Source organism: Gossypium hirsutum, chromosome A11 (genome assembly GCF_007990345.1).
Source record: "Gossypium hirsutum isolate 1008001.06 chromosome A11, Gossypium_hirsutum_v2.1, whole genome shotgun sequence".
In the NCBI taxonomy this organism is placed as follows: domain Eukaryota; kingdom Viridiplantae; phylum Streptophyta; class Magnoliopsida; order Malvales; family Malvaceae; genus Gossypium; species Gossypium hirsutum.
The window spans coordinates 107367926-107374198 of record NC_053434.1 but is presented as its reverse complement, the minus strand read 5'-3'; positions in this window follow the sequence as shown (position 1 = coordinate 107374198).

Here is a 6273-nt window from a genome sequence, read left to right as displayed (position 1 = left end):
AAATATTAAAATAATATAATATAAATATTTTTAAAAAATTTAAAAATAATATGGGCGGGTTTAAAATGAATTTTGGTTAGTCTTTTTGCAAATATGAATGAGTTTGGGCAAAATTTTAGGTCAATATTGTGAGTCAGGTCAGGCTTGAGTAAGTATAAAATATATTAATAACATATTTAGACCTAACCCAAACCCGGTTTATGAGTATCTCTAATTATAACATTATATTATTGAAGATTAAAATTTATATATTTTAAGATTATCCTAATATTCTCTATTCATTTAAATAAAAGATTTTTTATTTAAATAAAAAAAAATAAGCTTTTGGACTAAAATAGTATAAAAAAAATTATTTATTAAAATAATACACCAATTTTTATTTATCAAAATTACATTTTTTTAACTCAAAATTATTTTTTTAATGTACCAAAACCAAATCATCATTTAAGAAATTGTGAATTTTTTTATTTAATTAATTTATTTTTAAAATGGTAAAAGAGAGAAAGTGGGACTTCTTACTTTTTTTTTCATTATTTTATCTCAGCCTTCAAATTTTAAAATTTTCATTGTTTTAAATTTTGGTAAATTAAAAAGATATAATAACTTATTTGGTCCTTAAAATTCACAAAAAAGAAAAAATAAATTGTAACGCCTCAAACCCGGTCTAAACATTATAACTGAATCTGGTGATATCACATGAAATGGGTTTTGTAAACTAAATCATCACCATAAAATCATTTCAGTTTATTAGCGCTTATTTGTTTTTAACAAATTCAAAAACGTTTATTCAACTCTTAAGTTTCTGTTTTTATTATCAAAACATTAATCCATTTGCCTCAAAATCATTTAGAGCGGAAGCTTATGAAAAATCATGATGTTTTAGCAATACAGTTCGTGATTTGGAAAACCATGGTTTAATATACCATTGCTTTAAAAGAAAACTTTTTGATAAAGCATGCATAAATTGAGCATCAAAACCAAAACCATCAGTTAAAAGTCCATACAGTCCCAGAAAATACGACCTCTCAAATCTTAACACTAATTTAAATAAAACCATAAACAAAACAAAACAGTTTAAGGCCAGTGGTCACCGTCGAGTCCTCCGCTGCACCAATCCGCCTAAGTCTGTGGATTACCTGACAGAACAGACAAACAAATGTGAGTTTTCGTAAACTCAGTGTGTAACCCAACAGAATTAAGCATGCACCCAACATAAAATCTAAATCAGACAGATACAGATTCAGGCTTAAGCCTATTACAGATACAGATGTGCAAACCAGAATCAAATATCCTACCTCTATCCTTTATACACCATATTCGACCATCCCTACACACCATGTGGGGTTTAAAACACCCACCCAACCTTACACACCATGTTGTACCGATGCGGCACGTAACAGATATAATGCAGTCATGCTGCCAGATAATAGGCACAAAATGCCTTTCAGAACACTTCCTCCAATATATATCATCCCATCCCAAATATCAGATAACATAACATACATACAGAATTAACAGATAAATCATACTTAACATGCTTTTATAAAAAGATAACAGATATACAAACATAGGCACGCTCATAACATATTTTAGTCTAACATATCACTTGGTTTTAGGGTTAGATAGCGTTTACCGACCCTACGGTAGGCCCACAGTCGATTAGGACGACCTGTGTGACCCTACGAAAAATCTCAGTATAATAGGCCCACATGCCCATGTGGCTTGCCTATGTTGACCCACATGCCAGTATGGCTTGCCCATGTTGGCCCACACGCCCAGATTGGCCTTGCCTGTGTGGCTCACACGTCTAATTTAGCCTAGCCCGTATGACCCATACGGCCACACTCAATCCACCACACGGCCGTGTCTTACGCACGGCCATGCCTTCATCGATCACACGGCTGTGTCCTCACACACGGCCTACCACATGGGCAACCACACGTCCATGTGGCATCGACAGTAGCCATTTTCAGCTTTTTCCAAAACCTCGATTTTTGTATTTCAGGTACACACTTGGTACTATTTCTATGTAAAAACAATCTCGAGACTACCAGCACATAAAAATAGAATCCCGAAAGTCCTATTAGCAAACGATTTACCAAAATTAACCACTAAACTGAGCAACGTTCCACACTTACCACCGCAACACGGCTATACGAAAGTTAAACAATTAATGCTAAAACCACAGATTCACCACTTCCACCTACACAGCTGTTCACAGAATCATCAATTACTCACTAATATCGGTTATTCTACTATTGCCCAAAACTTAATATCTAACGTTAACAACTAATTCTTAACTTACCAACTCGATTGAAGAACCCAAAAAGTAAAAGTAGTAATTGGTCAGCAAAATGATAGCAACAGAAGAAGAAAAACGAAAACTTTAATGTGAAACAGTATGGAAGAGAAAGAAGAAAATTAAACGCTAGAGAGATTTGGGGATTTTCGGAAGAAAGAGAAAAAAGGAATTTTAACAAAAAGAAGTACCAGGATATTCCCCACAATCCCTTAATTCTCTCCATTACCCCACTCTTGATAACTCCCTCAGAATTTTAGCTCAACCAGAACTCTATCAGATAACAGAACAAAAATAATAACACCTTTACTAATGCAAAGATTCAAACACAAGACCTCCAACACACCAACACCCTCACCACTTGAACCAACAGGCTCATTCTGATATAAAATTATAGATAATTAAACATAAGCCCACTGAACAAGGATAGGGCTTAATTCCAAAAATAACAAAATTTGCCAAGGGTAAGCCTTAAACCCAAGACCTCTCACACATACCCAAAACACTTAACCACTGAAGCAAATACACAATTGTGTCACATTTTCACAAAAGCAGAGAAATAAAATTCAGGGCATTACAATTTTAGCATTCAATTTAATTTTTCATCTTTTTTAGTACTTTAAACTTGTGTTGTTTGTCAAATTAGTATAAAATAAATGAAAAGTTAATGTTTGTTAATTTTGCTGAAATGACATCCAAAAAATAGTCCACTTGTATGCCATGCCACATAGTAGTCGACCCAGTTTGGCTATTGCCAGTTTGGTCCAGGGCTGATGATAGCCAGACCAATTTTTGGGTTTCGGTCTCGGTTTTGAGCTCATGGGTCTAATTTTCGATCTCAGGTTCAATTTTTAAGTTCAAATACCCATTGGGCCAATTGTTTAACTTAAAAATTAATTTCCAAAAATATCATATTTATTTTAATTAATTTGATTTGAAACTTTGAAATTTTGAATAGGGATGGTAAGGAAAATTATTTGTTTGACCCGGTCTATGAGCACCTCTAGTTGTAACATTATATTATTGAGGATTAAAATTTATATATTTTAAGATTATCCTAATATAAGCTATTCTCTTGAATAAAATATTTTTTATTTAAATAATAATGAAAATTAAGCTTTTTGACTAAAAAAATATATAAAAAAGAATTATTTGCTAAAATAATACAAAAAAATTTTTATTGATCAAAATTATTATTTTTTGTTCAACCTAAAATTGTTTTTTGTTTAATGTGCCAACCACAAATTGCCATTTAGGAACTTGTGGATTTTTTTATTTAACTAAATTATTTTTAAAATGGTAAAAAAGAGAAAGTGGGACTTTGAAATATAGAATAGGAAAGGTAAGATAGGTGGAAAACGATTATAAAATTTGAAGATAGGAATGGTAAGATAAGTGGAAAACGACCATGAAATTTGAAGATAGGCGGATTTCAAAATTTGATTAGGGATGGTAAGATAGATGGAAAAAGAATGTAAAATTTAAAGATAGCAGGTTTGAAAATTTGAATAGGAATGGTAAGATAGGTGAAAAATGACTATAAAATTTGAAGATAGGCGGATTTGAAAATTTGAATAGGGATGGTAAAATGACTAAGAAGTGTGCAAAGCATATGGAACATTACTCGTATGCCTTCTTTCTTCTATTGCCTTAAGATAGTCATTCAATGAAAGATGAAAACCCGTTGCAGTTGGCTAAGCGTTTGGCTTCACATCGGTCATTGCAAACTATTCCAATACCTTGTTGATGGATTAAGCTTGTAACAGAACTATCGTTTTATTCTTTCGATCCCTAAAGATTCGAATTCCAAGAATATAACTAGCTTCACTAAGTTCTTCATGCTAAACTGTTGAGTTAACCATAGTTTAACCGATGAAACTTCTCTTACATCGTTTCCAATAAGTAGAATATCATCGACATACAAAACGAGGAAGACCACTTTTTTGTCCTTTATATGCTTATAAACACAAGGTTCATCAACGTTTTGCTTAAACCCATAAGTCTTGATTATTTGATCAAATCTTTTATTCTATAAATGGGATGCCTACTTAAGTCCCTAAATGGATCTTAGTAGTTTGCAAACTTTCTGCTCATTTCCTTTGACAACATAGTCAGTGGGTTGAGTCATGTAAATGGTCTCATCAAGATAGTTATTCAAGAATGTTATCTTGACATCCATTTGCCAGATCTCGTAATCGATAGCAACAATAATGGATAAGAGTATGTAGATGGGCTTAAGCATGACTATTGGAGGGAAGGTCTCATATTAATTAATGCTTTCTTTCTGTGTGTATCCTTTCCCTACAAGTTTAGCTTTATGTGTTTCCACTTTACCTTCTACATTTCTTTTCTTTTTTTAGATCCACTTACACCCTATAGGTTTAATCCCAATGGTAAGTCTACAAGTTCCCACACCATATTAGATTTCCTAGAATCCATTTCAACATCCATGGCTTATTTCCAAAGCTTGGAATCAATGTCCTACGTAGCCTCCTCGTAAGTTAGTTGATTATCATCCTCATGATTGGTTTTCGTATTATAAATACTACCATCATAGAAAGAAGTCTGGTTTCTTAGAAACTCTTCGACTATGACGGATTCCCCTATGTTATTGATTATTTATAGGTCTTTTTACAAGTTTCTTGAGAATTGAACTTGGTGATTGTTCTACAACTCCCAAAAGTTCCTCGAGTACCACTTTACTTTGAGGCTTAAAGTTAGCCATGTAGCTTTCCTAAAGGGAAGTAGCATGAGTAGAAACTTTAATCGTATTATTTTTCAAATTGTAGAATAATTCACCCTCTGTTCCTTTCAGATATCCTACAAACATGCACAATTTCGTGCATTCAAATTCTTTGTATCCTTATCTAGAACTTAGGTCGAACAACCCTATATTCTAAAGTGATTTAAAGCAGGTTCTCTCTATGCCACAATTCACATTGTGGCTTACAACTAGACTTGGTTGGCACATCATTCATGATATAGCAAGTTGTCTGTATCGCATATCCCTAAAAGAAAGTAGGGAGTTGTGGATAGATTAAAATTGAACGAACCATGTTAATAAAGGTTCTATTCCTTCTCTTATCTACGTCATTCTACTGTGTGGAGTGCTCGATACAGTCAACTGGGATCCTAAGAGCTCGTCGGGCAAGTATACTGGCAAGTATTCCTCACATCGGTCAAATCAAAGATTCTTTATGGATAAACCTAATTGTTTTTCCACTTGCACACGAAACTCTCAAAATTTATCAAAGGTTTCGCTTTTGTGGTGCATTAGATTCACATAACCATATCGAGAATAGTCGTTGATGAAAGTCACGTAATAATCATAACCTCCTTGGGCACTGATGCTCATGGGGCCACATACATCAGTATGCACAAGTTCTAAGGGTAGGTTAACCCTTGTACCTTTCGCATTAAAAGACCTCTTAGTCATTTTACCTTCCAAGCAAAATTCGCATTGTGAAAGTCTAACTTCCTTAAGTATACTTAAGATACCATCTTTCATGAGTCTAGTGATTATTTCTTGGTTAATATGACCAAGTCTTAAGTGTCATAGGTACCCCCATTAGAGTGAGAAGTTTTAATCTTGTTATTTACTATTTCTATTTGAAGTATCGAGTAGTTATTTGGTTTGACAAAGAAGAGATTGTTTTACATCCATCCATTATAGATTAAAGAACGATTTTTGTGAATAGCAATCCCTTTCTTGAATGTCATGGACTAATCGTTATTAAATTAGCATGCTACAAAAATTAAGTTCCTCTTAAAATGAGTGACATAAAAAATGACATATAAAACAATCTTCCTAAAATTATCAAAATGTAAAATAACTTCTCCCACTACTTTGGCTGAAACATAACTCCCGTCTTCGGTCTATAATAAAAGGCTCTTATCATGCAAATTTCTCGTTTCGCTGAACCTCTATAAAGAAACACACATATGGTTAGTGGATCTAGAATAAATAACCTAGT